This window comes from Papio anubis, chromosome 3 (assembly GCF_008728515.1).
Source record: "Papio anubis isolate 15944 chromosome 3, Panubis1.0, whole genome shotgun sequence".
Classification (NCBI taxonomy): Eukaryota; Metazoa; Chordata; class Mammalia; order Primates; family Cercopithecidae; genus Papio; species Papio anubis.
In genome coordinates, this window is record NC_044978.1 from 112,532,669 (window position 1) to 112,554,969 (window position 22,301).

General features: G+C 38.7%; 1 long non-coding RNA gene across 1 annotated transcript in view; it reads left to right on the forward strand.

Moving 5' to 3' along the window:
- The window catches only part of LOC116274181, a 44,800-nt gene that overhangs the window by 2,647 nt on the left and 19,852 nt on the right, over positions 1 to 22,301 (forward strand). The window contains exons 2-3 of the long non-coding RNA XR_004182775.1: positions 8,663 to 8,722; positions 19,493 to 19,642. This is a non-coding gene — a long non-coding RNA (uncharacterized LOC116274181). The remainder of the gene's footprint in view (positions 1 to 8,662; positions 8,723 to 19,492; positions 19,643 to 22,301) is intronic.

The window sequence follows — 22,301 nt, forward strand, 5'->3', positions numbered from 1 at the left end:
CAGGTTATGTTTAACAGAGTAATCCACTAGCAAATGATTATTTAAAACAAAGAATCCAAGCTCCCCCCAGACCAATGTATTCGAGTCTGGGAATGGTGCCCAAGACATCGTATTTTTGACAGAATTATCAAATTCTGATAAATTTTACAAATATCACAGCTTGGAAACAATTTTTCTCTCTTCTTTTTCTCTCTCCTTTTTTTTTTTTTTTTTTTTTTTTTTTGAGACAGGGTCTTGTTTTATTGCCCAGGATGAAGTGTAGTGGCATAATCATTGCATAGCCTACTGCAGCCTCCACCTTCTGGACTCAAGCAATTCTTTTGTCTCAGCCTCCTGAGTAGCAGGGACTGCCGGCGTGTGCTACCATGCCCACCAAATTTTTTTTTCTTTTTTTTTTGAGATGGAGTCTCACTTTGTCGCCCAGGCTGGAGTGCAGTGGCGCGATCTTGGCTCACTGCAACCCCCACCTCCCGGTTCAAGCAATTCTCCTGCCTCAGCCTCCTGAGTAGTTGGGATTACAGGCACATGCCACCATGCCCGGCTAATTTTTTGCTATTTTAGTAGAGACAGTTTCACCATGTTAGCCAAGATCATCTCGATCTCCTGACCGTCCTCGATCATGGTCTCGATCCACCTGCCTCAAACTCCCAATATTTTGTTTTATTTTTTGTAGAAACAGGGTCTCCCTATGTTGCCCAAGCTGGTCTGAAACTCCTGGCCTCAAGCGATTCTCCTGCCTCAGCTTCTCAAAATGCTAGGATTGGCCAGGCTCGGTGACTCACGTCTGTAATCTCAGCACTTTGGGAGGCCGAGGCAAGCGGATCATGAGGGCAGCAGATCAAGACTATCCTGGCTAACATGGTGAAAACCTGTCTCTACTAAAAAAAAAAAAAAGAAAAAAAAAAAGAAAAAAAAAAAAGAAACAAAATAGCTGGGCATAGTAGTAGGCACCTGTAATCCCAGCTACTCCAGAGGCTGAGGCAGGAGAATGGCATGAACCCGGGGACCGAAGCTTTCACTGAGCCAAGATCGTGCCACTGTACTCCAGTCGGGGTGACAGAGTGAGACTCCATCTCAAAAAAAAAGAAAAAAAAAAAGTGCTAGGATTGCAGCTGTGAGCCATCACATCCAGGCATACACTATTTCTCTAGGAGTTCTGTTTTTTGTTTGTTTGTTTTTGCTTTGTATTGTTGCTGCTATTGTTCTTGTTTGAGACAGAGTCTCTCTATATCCCCCAGGCTGGAGTGCAGTGGCATGATCTTGGCTCACCGCAACCTCCACCTCCCAGGTTCCAGTGATTCTCCTGCCTCAGCTTCCCAAGTACCTGGGACTACAGGCACACTCCACCACACCTGTCTAATTTTCACATTTTTTAGTGGAGATGGAGTTTCATCATGTTGGCCAGGCTGGTCTCGGACTCCTGACCTCAAGTGATCCACCCACCTCGTCTTCCCAAAGTGCTAGGATTACAGGCATCAGCTTAGTTTTAGTAAAAGTAAACTCTAGGATGTAAAGAATAAGTGTCTTTCTTTTAAAACTTTAAAGAATTCTAATCCTCAAAGGATGAGATCAGTGGGTTTGGCCTATGTTGAAAATAGTGAAAGAAATTATTAGTACACCCTTGCATATCCAAGCACCAGATTTTTAATATTTCACATAAGTCCTACATTTTAATTACTAATATTGTACTAATGCTAATTTGCTGTTCTCAGTAACTATTCCATGGTTATACGAAACGTTTGTGTTAGAGGAAGTGGGGGGAAAAATATAAGGAAACCCCTTTTACTATTTTTGCAACATTTGTATAAGTCTGAAATTAGTTCAAAATAAGTTTTTTTAAGCTGCTTAAGTCTTTGAAAAATCCTTATTAGATCTTGTTGCAAATATAGTAAAATAGCCCAGTGTTTTGAACACCGTGACTTATGTTCTAGTTTCAGCTATATTATCTAACAACATTTTTCCTTATGGTGAAAGGAATCAAACACATTCCTCCATATAGCTCTCAACTTCCTGAGCCCAGCACAAACACATTCCTCCATATTTCTCTCAAACTTCAGAAAAACACCACCTGGGAAATCTCCGATAAGGGCACAGTGGGAACCAATAAAAAATGCTAAATGTGCTGTAACCGAGAGAATTACCTTGTTCCCCTGTAACTTTACATATCCTGTTTACATCGGGCTATAAAAAGCAAGCACTCGCATTGTTCGAGGCCCTCTTATATGCTGTGGAATGGAGGGACCAAGTTCGAACTTGTAGTAAAGATCCTTGCCGCTTGGCTTTGACTCTGGACTCTGGTGGTCTTCTTTGGGGAACAAACGGTCTGGGCATAACAATGGCTCAAAAGATTGGACTAAACTAGAGCTAGATCCACTATGACATTGCTTCTATCCCTAACATTATGTAATTCTATGATTCCAATTTATATATTCTGGATATAATATCCTCATCCAGTGTATATACTGCAAATATATATTTCCAGACTGTGGCCTTCTTTTTCATTCTCTTAACAGTGTCATTTCATAAACAGAAGTTCTTAATTTTAAGGAAGGCCAATTGTCACACTTCTCTTGAGGGTGAGTGCTTTTTATGTCCTGTTTAAGAAATGTTTGCCTACTACAAGGCCATGAAGCTATTCTCCTATGTTCTTATCCTCATGCTCATTGTTGATACGGTTTGGCTTTGTGTCCCCACCCAAATCTCATCTTGAATTGTAATCCCCAGGTGTTAAGGGAGGAACCTGGTAGCAGGTGATTGGATCATGGGGGCAGTGTTCTCCCCATGGTGTTTTCATGATAGTGAGTGAGTTCTCATGAGGTCTGATGGTTTTCTAAGTGTCAGTTTCCTCTACTCTCTCTTTTTCTGCCACTTTGTGAAGCAGATACTTGTTTCTCCTTTGCCTTCCACCATGATTGTAAGTTTTCTGAGGTCTCCCCAGCCATGTGGAACTGTGAGTCAATTAAACCTCTTTCCTTTACAAATTATCCAAATCATGGGTATTTCTTTATAATAGTGTGGAAATGAAATAATACAGGGAAGTGATACCAGGAGTGGGGCACTGCTATAAAGATAACTTAAATGTGGAAGCAACTTTGGAACTGGATATTGGGAAGAGTTTGGAACAGTTTGGAGGGATCAAAAGAAGACAGGAAGATATGAGAAAGTTTGGAACTTCCTAGAGACTTGTTGAGTGGTTTTAACCAAACTGCTGATAGTGATATGAACAATGAAGTCCACGCTGAGGTGGTCTTCAATGGAGATGAAGAAACCATTGGGAACAGGAGTAAAGATCACTCGTGCTATGCTTCGACAAACAGACAGGCAGCATTTGCCTTTGCCCTGGAGATCTGTGAAACTTTGAACTTCAGAGAGATAATTTAGGGCATCTGGCCGAAGAAATTTCTAAGCAGCAGGCATTCAAAAGGTGAACTGAATATTCCTGAAAGTGTACAGTTATATGCATTCACAAAGAGATGATTTGAAATTGGAACTTATGTTTATTAATACAAGGGAAGTAGAGCATCAAAGTTTGGAAACTTTGGAGCCTTACATTGAGGTAGAAAAGAAAAACCCATTTTCTAGGGAGAAATTCAAGCTGGCCACAGAAATTTGCATAAGTAATGAAGAACAAAATGTTAATAGCCAAGACAATAGGGAAAATACATCCAGGACGTGTCAGAGATCTTCACAGCAGCCCCTCCCATCACAGGCCCAGAGGCATAGCAGGGCAAAAAAAAATGGTTTCGTGGGCCAGGCTGAGGGCCCTGCTGCTCTGTGTAGCCTTAGGACTTGGTGCCCTGCATCCCAGCTGCACCAGCTCCAGCCATGTCTTAGAGGTGCCAAAATACAGCTTGGGCCACTGCTTCAGAGGGTGCAAGCCCCAAGCCTTGGCAGCTTCTATGTGGCATTGGGCCTATGGGTGCACAGAATATAAGAATTGAGGTTTGGGAACCTCTGCCTAGATTCCAGAGGATGTAAGGAAATGCCTGGATGTCCAGGCAGAAGACTGCTTTACAGGCAGAGTTTTTCCATAAGGAAACTGGAAAGGGGAAATGTGAAGTTGGAGCCCCCACACAGTCCGCACTAGAGTACTGCCTAGTGGAGCTGTGAGAAGAAGGCTACCATTCTCCAGACCCCAGAATGGAATATCACCAATAGCTTGCATTGTACACCGGAAAAAAACCACAGGTACTCAATGCCAGCCCATGAAGGAGACCACCATTTCATCCGTGTGCCCTGGTTGTTAGACATGGAGTCAAAGGAGATCTTTCCAGAGCTTTAAGATTTAATGACTGCTCCACTGTACTTTGGACTTGCATGATGCCTGTGACTCCCTAGTTTTTGTCAATTACTCCCACTGGAGTGGGAATATTTACCCAATGTCTGTACCCCCATTGTGTCTCGGAAGTAACTAACTTGCTTTTGTATTTACAGGCTCATAGAGGGAAGGAAGGGACTTGCCTTGACTCAGTTGTGACTTTGAACTTGGACCTTTGGGTTAATGCTGGAATAAGTTAAGACTTTGGGGGACTATTGAGAAGGCATGATACATTTTGAAATGTGAAAGGGACATTTGGGAGGGGCTAGGAACAGAATGATATGGTTTCGTTCTGTGTCCCCACCCAACTCTCATCTCCAATTATAATCCCCAGGTGTTGAGGGATTACAACTGGAGATGAGAGTTGGGTGGGGACACAGAATCAAACCATATCATCTCCCTCCTGGTGGGAGGTGACTGGTTCATAGGGGCAGCTTTTCCCCTGCTGTTCTTATGAAACAGAGTGAGTTCTCATGAGATCTGATGGTTTTACCAGTGGTAGTTTTTTCCTGCTTTCTCTCTTTTTCTGCGGCCTTATGAAGAAGATACTTGTTTCTCTTTCACCTTCTGCCATGAGTGTAAGTTTCCTGAGGCCTCCTCAGCCATGCAGAACTGTGAGTCAATTAAACCTCTTTCCTTTATAAATTACCCAATTTGGGTTAGTTCTTTATAGCAGTGTAAAAAGAGACTAATGCAATTATTTTGCCTTTCATAGTTAATTACCTACTGTAACCTGAATTGATTATACTGTATGATATAAGAAAGATAGGCCAAGTTTCACATTTTTCCATATGAATTATGAAAAAAAAAAATCTCAGAATTTCAAACTCACTATGCTAAAGGGAAAATTAATCTTGGCAACTGAGTCATGCAAAAATCACAAAAAGCAAAAAGACAGGAAAAAAACCCTACTTGCCTTTTGTTCCGAAACAGACAACTGTAATTTCATAGGCTTACTTTATCTTATGTAAAATGTAGATTTACTGAATAAAAGTCAAATAATTGACCTTTCCCCCACAGTCTTCCTTCCAAATGTAAAATGTATATTCACTAAGCATTAATCTGAGCTTCACAAGAATGTAACCCCTTGACTCATTGCCTATCCTCCCTCCTTTTTTTTTTCCTTCCCCTCCTGCTTGTTCTTTTCCCTTTAAATATTGAAGTTCCCAAAACCCTGTTTGAAAAAACTCAGGCCATAGATCCTACTGTAACTTGTATTTCTTTTTCCCAGGCATGTCCTCCACCTTTGTAAAATAGATCTCTGAATCCACTGAAATCTGCCTCAGTCACTTTTTGGATTGCAGGTGTATTAGTCTGTTTTCACACTGCTATAAAGAACTGCTGGGGACAGGGTAATTATAAACAAAAAAGGTTTAATTGACTCACATTTCCTCACGGCTGGGGAAGCCTCAGGAAACTTACAATCCTGGTGGAAGGTGAAGAAGAAGCAAGCACCTTCTTCACAAGGCAGCAGGAGAGAGAAAGGGAGAGAGGATGAACTGCCAAATACTTTTAAACCATCAGATCTCATGAGAACTCACTGAGTATCATAAGAACAGCATGGAGAAACTGCCCCCATGATCCAATCACCTCCCAGCAGATCCCTCTCTAGACATGCAGGAATTACAATTCAAGATGAGATTTGAGTGGGGATTCAGAGGCAAACCATATTAATAGGATATCCTATTAACTCGGAATCACTTGTTGAAAAACAAAGTTGTTTGCCCAATAAATTGTAGTTGTGTAGTTGTCATAATAAAATTAGGTGACTAGATGTATGTGTCAGTTTCTGGTCTCCACCCTCTTTTCTATAGATATATCTGTCTATCCTAAAAGTAATACCGCTGTAGTCTAGATGTCTGGAAGTATAACTTCCAGGTTTGACTTTCTTCAAGACTAATACAAGGTTCAAAAACAGTATCAAAATCCAGATGTAGAAGGCAAGTCTATGATGAGGTGCAGGGCCACATCCAAATAAGGCTGATCAGGAGTTGGTACTGACCAGGATTTGATGTTGACCTTATAACAGTGAATTAAGGTTTAAATATATGAAGGTGGGTTGTCTTGTTTTTTTTTTTATTGTCTCTGTTCCTCAGTTTTTTTAAGTGTAACATATAGGAAAAGTACCTTTCTTATTTGATTGTTGTGAGCAATAATATATTGATTCATAAAATACTTAAAATTATTCTTATTATATAGTAGAGTTCTATTATATAGTAGACTCTCACTTAATGTTTGGTATTGTAATTATTGTTTTTCTTGTTAGTATTCTTATTTTAGCATCTGTAAAGTGCTCAACATTTTACTTTGAGGCATTACAGTTGCATCTCTTTCTACTATTGAAATGACTATGGACTAACAGATAAGGAAAACAGGTGTATATAGGGATATGGCTTGCAAACATTGAACCCCAAAATGCTATAGCATGGCACTATAGCAATACCAATGGAGATCATTTCCTCTTATTTAAAAAACAGAGTGGGAGAACTGGGTTTTTGAGAATGGGTATTAATTCTGTTATATTTTTATAATTTAATGGGGAAATGAAGAAATTACTTAATACATTAAAAAACTAGTACAATATCTTTCATATTATAAATATTCAATATGTATCAGCTAGTAAAGAAATTATCAGCTGGTCATGGTGGCTCAGGCCTGTAATCCCGGCATTTTGGAAGGCCAAAGTGGGCAGATTACTTGTGTTCAGTAGTTGGAGACCAGCCTGAGCAACATGGCAAAACCTGTCTCTACAAAATTAAAAAATAATAAAACTTATTGTGACGTATGGCATGTGCCTGTAGTCTGAGCTACTCAGGAGGCTGGGGCGGGAAGATCGCTTGAGCCTAGGAGGCAGAGGTTGCAGTGAGCTGAGACTGCACCATTGCACTCCAGCTCGGGCAACAGAGAGAAAACTTGTCTCAAAAAAAATTATCTTCATTTTTGTATGCCAGCATTAGATTTATTAAAAAGCAACAAGTGTAGAAAGACATCTATGCTAAAGAGATGTACTTTTACATTAAACCACTAATTGAAAGATATATTTTTTTCTGAAAAACAAAAATAAAACATGCTTCTCATGGTACTCAGTAGGATGAACATCAGTTGTGCTAAAATTAAAGTAACATAGCTTTAAAAATATTTCATGTTCAGTGTATTATTATTGCCAATATATCCTCAAATAGAATGTTGTATTTTTATGTAGGTCATTATAAAACAGAAGGAAAATATATATATAACAATAAGATTAAAAATAATAATAGCAATATTATAACTCAAATTAATGTATATACTGAATAATTTGGAAACAAAATATTTTTGGTTTCAGAAATTTTGCCTTTTAACCAGGAAAATTCCAACTTATCTCTTCCAAGTAAAATACTTCTTAATTTTATAATTCTTCCAAATAAGACAAAAAACAACCACAACCAAAAGAGCTAAGAATATGCCTACATTTATAAGCAGTATCCTCTTTTTTCAATAGTTTTATTTGGGTAAATTTGAAATCCCTGGTTGTTTATTGCTTATCATTGAAGGAATCAAAATATTCACACAGGAGGTTCAGGATGCATCAAATGTAATGGGAATTAGTGATTGATTATGTTGTGTTCCTTTACTGGAACCTAAACCACTTTAGAAGACTTTAAAATATTTGGAAAGCTTTCATGCTGAAAGAAAATGATAACTCTGCAGATTAATAATTATAATATTCATGGTTCCCTTCTTCAACTTTGTTCTCAATGCTTTCTTGTAATCATTTAGTGACCAACTTCAGTGATTCCTCTCATTCTGCCTGTAACTATTTCAAAATTTGTCCACTATCCCTAAACCTCTTACAAATTTTTTCACTAAAACCACTGGAAAAAAACTTACTGACAAAAATTAAGCAAATTTGTACTAGTTACTGTATTCATTTTCAGCGATACCATTGCCACATTGGCCTTCCTGTAAAATATGTAAATAGAGTAAAAAAATTATAGTCATGAAGGGTTATATATGACTGTCTTCTGTATATCGAGCAGATCTGTACTTGACTTTGTGCTCAAGTCCAATATAACAGCTGCTCCCTTGGCCTTCATGTGAGCAATGTTATCCTGTTGGTCCACAAACAAAGGAATGTCCATGGAGGGACTCCATGGTAGGTCATCTCATATATGCTGTTGTTCCACCATAAGTTATAAAAGCTTTGGTTTGGAAATGATCTAGGATTGGGTGAGTTTTAGCAAGATTACTAATTGTATGTCTGAGGAATAAGATGAGAAATGCACAATTAAGGCAATGAAAGATAAAGTGTTTTCTATGTAACAGGGTATTGCATTCATGAAGCTGCCCTGAAATTGCTTTCAGATCTCAGAGGAAGAAGCACCTAAGCCCACTGGGGAGGTAAATGAAGACTACATGAAAAAGGTACTGTGTGACATGAGACTTGAGACTTGAAAAATGATGCTAGAAGGAGAAAATGAAAGAGCACATTCACAATAAATAAAGAGCAAGTGTGAGAAAGGGAGAGGGAAGCAAAATAAAAATGCATTATCTTAAAGAAACACTGATGTCACACTGAACGTGATATGTAGAGCAGGGCTACATGGAGTTGAGTGGGTATGCTGGAATCAGAGGAAGGACAGGCCACACTTTATCATGAAATATGTTACCATTTCATAATAAAGTTGTGAAGTATTTTCTCATAGAAAATGCAGTCACTCATAATAAAAGAGGTGTTGTTATTTTTCAGAGGCAGTAGGAGAGATAGGTGTAAGATTGCAGAACAAAGGACAATGTGACAATCCAGGAAGTTAGTGAAAACTCCTCTGTGAGATATAACTGCATTTGAAATAAGGTACTTTGGTTCTGGCCATAAAGAATGTGACTCTGGGTTAAAAAGTACCAACCCAGTCTGAGCACAGTGGTTCATTTCTGGAATCCCAATGCTTTGGGAGTCTGAGCCTAGATGATCTCTTGAGGCCTGGAGTTCAAGACCAGCCTGGGCAACATAGTGAGACCCTGTTACTACAAGAAAACTAGCCGGGCATGGTGGTGTGCACCTGTAGTCCCAGCCACTGGGGAGGCTGAGAAAGGAGGCTCGCTATAGTGATCTATGATTGTACTACTGTGCTTCAGCCTGGGCTACAGAGCAAGACCTTATCTCAAGAAACAACAACTACAACCCCTTAAAGTGTTTTTTTTTTTTTTTTTTTTGAGACGGAGTCTCGCTCTGTTGCCCAGGCTGGAGTGCAGTGGCTGGATCTCGGCTCCGGGTTCACGCCATTCTCCTGCCTCAGCCTCCCGAGTAGCTGGGACTACAGGCACCTGCCACCTGGCCCGGCTAGTTTTTTTTTTTTTAATTTTTTAGTAGAGACGGGGTTTCACCGGGTTAGCCAGGATGGTCTCGATCTCCTGACCTCGTGATCCGCCCGTCTCGGCCTCCCAAAGTGCTGGGATTACAGGCTTGAGCCACCGCATCCGGCCAAGTGTATCTTTTTCTCCCTAAAACTAGAAAATAAATATGAAGAAGTTAATTTTATTTTTAAATTTTTTATTAATAAGTGTTTAAAAAATTATTTCCTGTTTGACTACTATCACTCTGGCTGTTACTCATGCTTTCAGTATTTATTTTTTCACGTCTTATCAAGACATTCATTCTGTTGGATCCACCTATGCCAGTGAGTATTGGATCCTAAGGTATTTGGTTTCCTTCCAAAAATACCTTACTGAAAATACCTTATAGCATGCAGGAACTCTAAAGAAATTAAGAGATCGCATAGTTAAACACCTTTCATATGACAGACAAGGAAATGGGGACGAGAGAGGGTGAGTAATGAGAAGTATTAAAACACTGATGTAAATATAAATATTCACATTTCTTGTACGTACTTTTATATTCAATTAAGATATGAAATGTAACCTTGATGTTTCATAAATGGTGTCTTAAACAAATGAGATTATCAATGACAAATTTAAATATTTAAGAAAGAGTTAAACATCATTATAATTACAATGCAAAGAATTATAGCAAATTTCTAATGAGCTACACTTGTTTTATGTATCTGTTTTTTTATATTAGTCTCATTTTCCAACTTAATATAACCTCTTAATTTTGTTGAGTTGTGTTGAAGGGAATTGCAATGGTTTCTTAGATATGACACCAAAAGGAGAAACAACCAAATTAAAATGAACAAATTGGACTTCATAAAAATTAAAACTTATGTGCATCAAAGAATACCATCAAGAAAGTGAAATGAGGAGCCACAAAATTGGAGAATATATTTGCAAAGCATATATCTGATAAGTTACTTTTATCAAGAAAATGTAAAGAAAGCTTAAAATTCAAGAAGAAAACAACACAATAAAGAAGTGAGTTGAATTATTACTTTAGCTTTGAAAGTTATGGAAATGACGAGTTAATGGGTGCAGCACACCAGCATGGCACATATATACTTATGTAACAAACCTGTACGTTGTGCACATGTACCCTAGAACTTAAAGTATAATAATAAAAAAGAAAGAAAGTTATGGAAAAATGCTATTGTGGCCAATGAAATATAATCAATGGAGCAATTTAAAGACACTACCGAATGAACTTGCCTGGATAGTTGATGAGGATAGTTCATGAGGTTCTGACACCTTCCTGTTTCATTATCCTTGATCTCAATAAACTATTACTAAATTTGAAATTTTTCCTACATCTTATACTAGAGTTGAACTGGAATTTTTTTTTACAAAATGGGTCAGGAAATGGGTGTATAATTTGCCAAAAGACACATATTGAGCATATTTTCCATTACTGCAAAAATGTTTGGGGGTGAATGTTCTGATTACTTTGAAAAGCTCTATAGAGATGCAGTTCTGAACAAGAAACTTACACGACAAAACTACAAAAATCAAGGTTTGACATATACTATGGTTTAAATGTGTCCCCTTCAAAATTCAAAATGTTGAATTTCCATTTCAAAATTCAAATGTTGCCAATGTGATAGTATTGAGGTAGACCTTTTAAGAGGAGATTAGGCCATGAGGGCTTCTTCCTTGTGAATGGGACTAGGTGTCCTTATAACAGAACTTGACAGGGACAGTTTGCCCCTTTTTGCCTTTATGTCTTTTTTTTTTTTTTTTTTTGGAGACAGAGTCTCGCTCTGTCGCCCAAACTGGAGTGCAGTGGCCGGATCTCAGCTCACTGCAAGCTCCGCCCTTCAGGTTTACGCCATTCTTCTGCCTCAGCCTCCCGAGTAGCTGGAACTACAGGCGACCGCCACCTCGCCTGGCCAGTTTTCCGTATTTTTTAGTAGAGACGGGGTTTCACCGGGTTAGCCAGGATGGTCTCGATCTCCTGACCTCGTGATCCGCCCGTCTCGGCCTCCCAAAGTGCTGGGATCACAGGCTTGAGCCACCGCGCACGGCCGTCTTTATGTCTTTATGCCTTCTGCCAAGAGTGGACACAGCATTCTTCCCCTCCAGAAGACTCGATGTTCCAGGAGCCATCTTGGAAGCAGAGACCAGAGAGATCCTCACCAGACAATGAACCTGCTAGCCCCTTGATCTTGAACTTTCCAGCCTCCAGAACTGTGTGAAGCAAATTTCTGTTCTTTATAAATTATCCACTCTCAGGTATTTTGTTATAGCAGTGCAAATGGACTAAGACAATGTCCTTCTTGGAGATGCCAGCGGTCCCTGTGGTGAGTTGCTGTCTGAGATACTTGAAAAATGTCCTTTGTGTATAGTCTCTGCTTCTCTCTTGGCCATACATTGAAAAAATATGGGTGAGGACTTTGATTCCTTCCTTCCTATATATCTGTTGTTATACCTGAATTAAGTGGTCAAATTAAATTTATGGAGAAGGTAAAAATACAATATATGTGCTTTACTTTGACTTTTGGTTCCAAACGTTTTATGAAAAGAAATGAGATCAGTTTTACAGAGAAGCACTAAGTATGCTATGTTTTTTTGTTTTTGTTTTTTTTTTTTTTTTTTTTTTTATTTTTTTTGAGACGGAGTCTCGCGCTGTGTCACCCAGGCTGGAGTGCAGTGGCGCGATCTCGGCTCACTGCAAGCTCCGCCTCCCAGGTTCACGCCATTCTCCTGCCTCAGCCTCCGAGTAGCTGGGACTACAGGCGCCCGCCACCACGCCCGGCTAGTTTTTTTTTTTTTTGTATTTTTAGTAGAGACGGGGTTTCACCATGTTAGCCAGGATGGTCTCGATCTCCTGACCTCATGATCCACCCGCCTCGGCCTCCCAAAGTGCTGGGATTACAGGCTTGAGCCACCGCGCCCGGCCGCTATGTTTTTATATGGTAGCATAAACATTCCATTTTCTTTGTGCATTTGAAGGTGAGCTTCCATGAATATAAAAATCAAAGAAAGTTTTCTTTTATAGGTAAATAAGGAAATGAAAATATGGAATGATCTATCAATCTCATAAATATTCTGAAGGGGCTTACATTATAGGGTCAGTTAGAACCCTGTGGCCATCACTCATACAAGACACTCTAAGAAATCATGACTCTGAAACTTGAAGCACTTCAGATTTCTTTCAGAAATTACAGATTCATTTAATTATAGTTTTAGTTTTATCTCTAGATGAACGTAGATGCATTATTGAATTACAAACATATTTCTAGCACAACTGTCTATATAGTAATAAGATAATTGTTTTCTATCTCCCTATTTAGAAATAATAAATATCAAACACACAACACATAGAAGTATACAGACAGACAAAAAAGATCTAGTAATTGTAAGATTTATCATTTGCCAGTTTGTAAGTTTCTCTTTAAAGAATGCAGTTTCTAGTACCTAATAAGCAGGCACAGCTGGAAGGCAAAACAGATCCCCCAAAATTAAGGGTCCTATTTTTATACCAAAACTTGGATCCCCAAAAAGAGGGAATCAGTCCATCTCCCATAAGACTCTTGTCTCTCAGTGTGGGGTGAGGATATTTACATGCCTTCTAGGTGGCCAAGAGCATGCTTCTCTGATTTAAACGTGCAAAGAGTCATGTATTCTCAGATAATGGCTATTGCCTTTTCCCAAAAGGATATTTCCTACCTATTTATAAAACACCAAAGCTCTCTCATAATGTGAAGTAATGTCTTTTTTTTTTTTTTTTTTTTTTTGAGACGAAGTCTCGCTCTGTCGCCCAGGCTGGAGTCCAGTGGCCGGATCTCAGCTCACTGCAAGCTCCTCCTCCCGGGTTTGCGCCATTCTCCTGCCTCAGCCTCACCAGTAGCTGGGACTACAGGCGCCCGCCACCTCACCCGGCTAGTTTTTTGTATTTTTTAGTAGAGATGGGGTTTCACCGTGTTAGCCAGGATGGTCTCGATCTCCTGACCTCGTGATCCGCCCGTCTCGGCCTCCCAAAGTGCTGGGATTACAGGCTTGAGCCACCGCGCCCGGCGTATAATGTGAAGTAATTTCTGATACCCTCAAAAGTCAAAACTGTCAAATAATGCAATGTAAAGAGAGCAGAACCTTAGATTTTGAATGGAATCTATCCACTTCTAATTCCTGGGGTTTCATGAGGAAAAAAGAGATCTTTTTCCAAAGAGGGTCTTTGGTTCCTCCTCTGTTTTTCCCAAGGAGTCCTAGGCTGTTAGAGCTAGAATAAACTGACTTTTAGTCCTTTTAAATCTCTGATTACCAGATGTTAGCCATGCCAAATCACCAATATTTCTGGCTTTTAAATTTTACCAAAAGTAACCTCCCAGGTGCTCAGAGAAAAAACATTCAAGATGGTTCGTGGAGGGAAAGAGAATTAATGAATAGTAAAGGTCACACAGATAGCAACCCAGAAAGCACTCATTCCCTAAGCCAGGAATTGAACCCTGAACCCAGGCCACCACTGTGAAAAGACAAAGCCTTAGCTGCTGACTACAGCATTGGGTGGTTTCCATTGTCCTTCCCTAAAGGAACCTTTAGCAGCCAATTTTGAGCTTGCAGTGGCTTTTAATTGCACAAGATAGTTTTTAGGGCTAACTATGACATGAACCCCAAAATTACTGTTCCCTGGAAGGCGGAGACCAAGAGAAAGTATCGCCATGTGGCTACAAAGTCAAGCTCCCAAGGACATTTCCAACATGTGGTCTTTGGGCAAGATGAAGTGGTGGACTGTTGCCCCAAGTAACAGAAAAAAACAGAAAAAAGAAAGGGAGAAAAGCATTGGCTATGGCAAGGTGGGGAAGATGAGACACTCAGAGAGGCCAGAGGAAGACCCACCCACAGCAGTGTCACTGCATCTAAAGTTCAGGCGGACCTTGTCAGTAGTGAACGGATCTTTTCCAGTACTCCCATCAGCTCTGAAGTTTCTGCTTTTAGGGAGAAAAACCTCCCCATGTCTTTTGATCCGGCACATGCCTAATCCTGTCACCCACAGCCATCAGCAAAGAGTGCAAGACAGATTAATCCAAACAGAATAGTGGTTAACATCCCATAGTACCAAACCTGTTCTCAGCCAAGAGGGACTTTATCAAGAGAGGGGCCTCTAAACCTCTAAATCTTAGGAAGGACTCTAACCTTCCTAACTTGGGCCTCAAACCCAAGTTCGGTCAAGGCATCCTTGCCATTTATTAAGTGGGATCTTTAACCCTCTCTGTCTTAGGAGAAACTCTAACACCCCTAAGTTGGGCCTGTAACCCAGTCCCATCCTCTACCTGGGTAAATGCACCCCATTCATTCAAAGTTGGCCAATCGGTGCTGCAGTCTATTCCTTTGGGTTGGGGGATCTCCTCAGTATGGTCCCTTCATGGTTCGCCAGAAAGGGGTCCTGATCCAGACCCCAAGAGAAGGTTCTTGGCTCTCGCGCAAGGAAGAATTTGGGGTGAGTCCACACAGTAAGTGAAAACAAATGTATTGTGCAAGTAAGGGAATAAAGAATGGCTACTCCATAGGAGGAGCAGCCCTACACTTTTCCTTTTCTTTTCAACTTTTATTTTAGGTTCAAGCGTTACATGCTCAGGTTTGTTACATGGGTAAATTGTGTGTTGCGGTGGTTTGGTGTACAGATAATTTTGCCACTCGGGTAATATGCATAGTACCCAACAGATTGGTTTTTGATCCTCACCCTCCTCCGGCCCTCCACCCTCAAATAGGCCCCAGTGTCTGTTGTTCTCTTCTTTGTGTCCATGTGGATTCAATATTTAGTTCCCACTTATAAGTGAGAATATGCAGTATTTGATTTTTGCTTCTGGGTTAATTTGCTTAGGAAAATGGCCTTTAGCTCCATCCGTGTTGCTGCAAAGGATGTGATCTCATTCTTTTTTATGGCTGCATAGTGTTCCATAGTGTATATGTACCACATTTTCTTTATCCAGTCCACCATTGATGGGCATCTAGGTTTATTCTATGTCTTTGCTGTTGTGAATAGTGCTGCGATGAACATACATGAGCATGTGATTTTACAGTATAAAAATTATATTTCTTTGGGTATGTGCCCAGTGAGATTGCTGGGTTGAATGGTAGTTCTATTTTCAACTCTTTGAGAAATCTTCAGAATGCTTTCCACAGTGGCTGAGATGATTTACATTCCTACCACACTGGATAAGCATTCCCTTTTCTCTGCAATCTCCCCAGCATCTCTTATTTTTTGACTTTTTATAATAGCCATTCTGACTGGTGTGAGATGGTCTCTTATTACGGTTTTGATTTGCATTTTCATAATGATTAGTGATACTGAGCATTTTTATATGCTTCTAGGCCACATGTATTTCTTCTCTTGAGAAGTGTGTGTTCATGTCCTTTGCCCATTTTTTAAGGGGGTTGTTTTTTGTTAATTTGTTTAAGTTCCTTATAGATTCTGGATATTAAACCTTTGTCAGATGCTTAGTTTGCAAATATTTTCTTCCATTCTGTTGTTTGTCTGTTTACTCTGTTGATAGTTTTTTTTTTGCAGTGCAGAAGCTCTTTAGTTTAATTTGGTCCCATTGTCAATTTTTGTTTTTGTTGCAATTGCTTTTGGAGTCTTTGTCATGAAGTCTTTCCCAGGGCCTACGTCCATAATGGTATTTCCTAGGTTTGCTTCAAGAGTTTTAGTTTTAGGTTTTACACTTAAGTCTTTAATCCATCTTGAGTCAATTTTTGTATATGGTGAAAGGTAGGTGTCCAGTTTTAATCTACATATCACTAGCCAGTTATCTCAGCACTGTTTTTGTCAGTGTTATCAAAAATTAGATAGTTTTAGGTGTGCAGCTTTATTTCTATTTGGGCTTTTTTTGTTGTTGTTCCAAATGAATATTAGAATTTTTTTTCTAATTCTGTGAAAAATGTCATTGGTACTTTGATAGGAATAGCATTGAATCTGTAAATTGCTTTGGGCAATATGACCGACCATTTTAACAATATTACTTTTTCCTATCCATGATCATGGAATGTTTTTCCATTCGTTTGTGACACATCTAATTGGAAACACATCTTAAGTATTTCCTGAACTGAAACACTTAATATTTTATTAATGACAATACTGCCCCAAATGATATATAAATTCAATGCAATTCTTACAAAAACCACAGCTGACTTCATAGCATAAATTGACAAGATGATCCTAAAATTTATATTAGATATTTAAGGGGCCTAGAAATAACAAAACGGTCTTAAAAAGAACAAAGTTGGGGACTTATATGTCCTGATTTTGAAGTCAACTGCAAACCTACAGTAATAAAGAAAATGTGGCATAGGCCTACAGATAGATGTATAGATTGATGGAATAGGTTTTAGAATCCTGAAATATACCATATGTTAATGGTCAACTGATATTCGACAAGAGTGCCAAAACAGTTCAATAGGGAAAGAGCCTAGTAAACAAATGTTGTTTGTTTTGACAATTAATAACACGTGTTGTCAAGGATGTGGAGGAATTGGAATGCTCATACATTGCTAATGAGACTGGAAAATGGTATGACCACTTTGGAAAACAGTCTAGTAAGTCTTTAAAAGTTAAACATAAAGCTAATATGTGACCCAGCAATTCCATCTCTAGGTATATACCCAAGAGAAATGAAAATATGTCTACACAAAACTTGTACATGAACATTAATAAATAACATTATTCATGATAGCCAAAAATTGGAAAAAATTCAAATGTCCATTAACTGATGAATAATAAACAAAATGTGGTATATCCATACTACACAACGTTATTTGGAAATAAACATGAATGAAATATTGGTACTTTAAATAACATGAATGAGTCTTTAAAATATTATGAAAAGTGAAAGCCAGCCATAAAAGACCACATATTGTATGATTTCATTAGTGTGAAATATCCAGAAAAGGAAAACAAATAGAGACAGATAGTAGATTAGTGTGTGGTTGCCTAGGACTCTAGAGATGCAGAAATTGCACAGGGTGGGGGTTGACAGCGAATGGTAAAGTACTTCTTTTCGGGAGATGAACCTGTTCTAAAATTATTTTCTGATTTTACAAGTCTGTTAATATACAACAAAACATTCAATTGTACACTGATATGGTTTGGCTATGTCTCCACCCAAATCTCACCTTGAATTGTAATAATCCTCACGTTTCAAGGATGGGGCCAGGTGGAGATAATTGAATCATGGGGGTCGTTTCCTCCATACTGTTCTTGTGGTAGTGAATAAGTCACATGAGATATGATGGTTTTATAAATGGGAGTTCCCCTGCACAAGCTCTCTGTCTTGCCTGTTGCCATGGTTGTGAGGCCTCCCCAGCCATGTGGAACTGAGTCAATTAAACCTCTTTCCTTTATAAACTACCCAGTCTTGGATATGTCTTTACCAGCAGCATGAGAACAGACTAATATACATATATTAGATTGGTGAATTGCATAGCATGTGAATTATATGTCAAAAAATCATGACTAAAGTGTTTTTATAAAAATACTCTAAAAAATGCTGATTCATCCATATAATTATTTTATCTCTAGTTGTGTGTCAAGGAGACTGAAGACAAAAGAGCCTCTCTATTGCCACTACTTTTGGTAGTAGTCTAAAATATATTACATAAATGTGATGACGTGTTCATGCAAAATCATTGATCTCAGCTGGATGAAAGCACTTAAAAACATAAAGAGACATTAAATACATTTGTGTAAACACAGGGTCATCTACATTTTGTTTTTCCATTTGCCATTGACATGTTCAGACTACTTATATAATGTATTTACTTCAAGGGATAAGAATTATATTTTAACTTCCGGATTGATTTATCCTTGCATAAAAACAAAACGTAAGAATGGCAGAGGGAACAACAATTTTAAAAAAGGCATTGTATTTTATCAAGATGGCTATGAAATGGACTTCAGCTCTTCTACTGATACAGCTGAGCTATTACTCTAGCTCTGGGAGTTGTGGAAATGTGCTGGTGTGGCCCACAGAATATAGTCATTGGATGAATATAAAGACAATCCTGGATAAACTTATGCAGAGAGGTCATGAAGTGACTGTTCTAACATTGTCAGCTTCTATTCTTGTTTATCCCAACATAACATCCGTTACTAAATTTGAGGTTAATTCTATACCTGTAATTAAAGATTATTTTGCAGGGTTTTTCTCACACAACAGATTACTAAATGGATACATGACTTCCAAAACATATATTTTGAACATATTTTTCACTAATGCAAGAACTTCTTTGGGAATATTCTGGTTACACTGAGAAGTTCTTCAAAGATGTAGTTTTGAAAAAGAAACTTATGACAAACCTACAATAATCAAGATCTGATGTCGTTCATGCAAATACCATTGGTTCCCGTGGAGAGCTGCTGGCTGAGCTATTAAAAATATCTCCACGGGGACCAATGGCATTTGCATGTCGCTTCCTAAATTGTAGAAACTAGACTGAATACTCTGGAAAAACATGGCTATGGCTATGGTTGGATTAAGTGATGGTGGAGTACAAAGAGTTTTTAAATTTATAATGGTTACTTTTATATTTTAGAGAGAAAAACAAATCTATGTTTAATTCTACAGTGACTTGTGTTAATAATCATTCATGATTATGTATATACTAATGTGACATTAGAGTCTACCCACTTTATTTACATATGTATGAACAACATCTATAAAATATATAAATTATGTATAATATGCACATTTATATTTGCTTTAGCAAGACATAAACAATTTTGGCTACATTATTTCCAATGATTTTAGAAAATTACCTGGCATATTCATGTGACAATTTTATTTCTTTTGCCTTCCCCCTGCCCCGCTTCAGGAAAATGCACTACAATTATCTGAGATCATGGGAAAAGCTGAAATGTGGCTCATTCAAAACTACTGGTGTTTGGAATTTCCTCACCCACCCTTACCTAATTTTGAATTTGCTGTAGGACCCTACTGCAAACCTGTCAAACCCCTGTCTAAGGTAAACCTATTCCTAGTTGTTTTATTCTGTTTGCTTTGCATTTTCAGGGGGAATGACTGTATTCTTCGTTCAGAGTGTTTGTCTCATAGTGAGACCCATATGGAAAGTGGGGAAAGTGAACTGCCAATTAGAAACTGGTATATTTGTTTTCAGTACCATCATAAGTATGCGAATTGCATTACCATTACAGAATAACCTGAGATACCTGGGAGACTTTGAGAATACAGTCAGTTAACTTAAGGTCTTATTATTCAACACGTAAGAATCAATTTTTCATTTAAAGAATATAGTGACTAAAATATACCAGAAGTGCCAGATTTGCAAAGAAACAAAGTAGACATGGCTTCTGCACCCTATACATCTTATCTTCTACTGTGAAAGATAAAATATAAGCAAGTAATAAAAACTGCATGAAAAGTGTCATCTTAAGGAAAGACTACAATGCTAACGAAGCATTTAGAGGAGAGTACAGCAAGTATCTCTGAGTCATTAATAATTAACGTGAGCCCTAAACAAGGTGAAGGGATGAGAGGGAGAGGAAGAAACATAAAGAAAAGCAGGTAGAAAAGTAAGGACAGTTCCCAGAGACCCAAAGTTTAGTTCTGTAGGAAGAGGTTGAGTAATGAAGCAGATGATGCTGGTGAGGTAGTATAGAGCCAGATAATTATAGGAGTTTGAACATATGTTAAGGGCATGCTGAAGACAGTGAAAAAGAGTTAAACAAAAAAGGGATATTATCAGATTTCCTTTTTAAAAAAAATCTCAAGGTTTAGTAACTGGGTTGATTGTAGCGGGGCAGGACTATAGAAAGGGGAATCACGCTAAAGAGAACTTTTGTAAGAATGTTCTTGCAAGAATTCAGGCAACAAGTGACAGAAAACTAGACTAGAATGTTCAAAGAGGCAAGACGCAATGGCTTACATGTATAATTCCAGCACTTTGGGAGGGGGAGGCGGGAGGCAGGTTTGAGCCCAGGAGTTTGAGACCATCATGGGCAAAAACATGAGCCCTTGTTTCTAGAAAAAAAATGTTTAAAAGTCAGCTGGGTATGGTGGTACATGCCTGTGGTCCCAGCTACATGGGAGGCTGTGGCAGGAGAATCACTTCAGCCCACGAGATCAAGGCTGCAGTGAGTCATAATCATGCCACTGTATCCCAGCCTGGGCAACAGATGGAGACCCTGTCTTAAAAAAAAAAAAAAAAGAATGTTGATAGATATGACTATGCCTACTCATACAATAATAGGCCAACCTCATATTGTGTTGTGTGTGTGGAAAAAAATAGTTAATATAGATAAAACACTTGAAATATCTCTAGTACATAGTGATCCAGAGTAATATTGACTCTTGTCATTATTACTGTTTTGTTTATATTACTAATACTATTAACTAATTTGTGCCAGACACTTTAGATATTATTCCTCATTTTATAGAAACTGGTCTTCTTTTTTTTTTTTTTTTTTTTGAGACGGAGTCTCGCTCTGTCGCCCAGGCTGGAGTGCAGTGGCCGGATCTCAGCTCACGGCAAGCTCCGCCTCTCGGGTTTACGCCATTCTCCTGCCTCAGCCTCCCGAGTAGCTGGGACTACAGGCGCCCGCCACGTCGCCCGGCTAGTTTTTTGTATTTTTTTAGTAGAGACGGGGTTTCAACGTGTTAGCCAGGATGGTCTCGATCTCCTGACCTCGAGATCCGCCCGTCTCGGCCTCCCAAAGTGCTGGGATTACAGGCTTGAGCCACCGCGCCCGGCCAAATCTACTTTATAAAAGTCCGTAATACAATTTTATTAACTATAGTCCTCATCTTATACATTAGATCTCTAAACTTGTTCATTCTACATGTTTGCTAATTTGTATACTTTGACCTACATCTTCCCATTTCCTCTCACCGCCCACCACCCCTGTTGGTGGCGACCACTGTTTTGTTCTCTGTGTATCTGAGATCTTTTTAAAAATATATGTTCCACATGTAAGGGAAATCATGCAGTATTTTTGTTTCTATCTCCGGCTTATTTATCCTAGCATGAAGTCCTCTCTGTCCATCTGTGTGGTGGCAAATGTTAACATCTCCATCTTTTTAAGGCTGAATAATATTACACACACACACACACACAAATACATACATATATATATAAATATATATATACACACACACATTTTTAAATCCACTCATCAGTCAAAGGACACAAGTTGTTTCCCTATCTTGGCTATTGTGAATACTGTTGCAATGAACATGGGAGTGCAGCTGTCTTTACAAAGTGGTGATTTTCATTTTTTGTTTTATACCCATAAGAGAGATTGCTGAGTCACATGGTAGTTCTATTTTTAATTTCTTTAGGAACCTCCGTACTGTTTTTCATAATGATTGCACCATTCTGCACTCTTACAAATAGCGAACTAGGGTTCACTATTTTCTCCACACTCTCACCAGCATTTTTTGTTTCTTGTCTTTTTGATAACAGCTATTCTTATGGATATGAGATGATATCTCATAGTGGTTTCATTTGTATTTCCCTGATGATTAGTGATGCTGAGCAATTTTTAATATGCCTATTGGCTACTTTTGTTTCCTTTAGAGAAATTTCTGGTCGGGTTCTTTCCCCATTTTTTAATAGGGTTATTCTTTTTTTTTTTTTGGTATTGAGTTATAAGAGTTCTTTACAA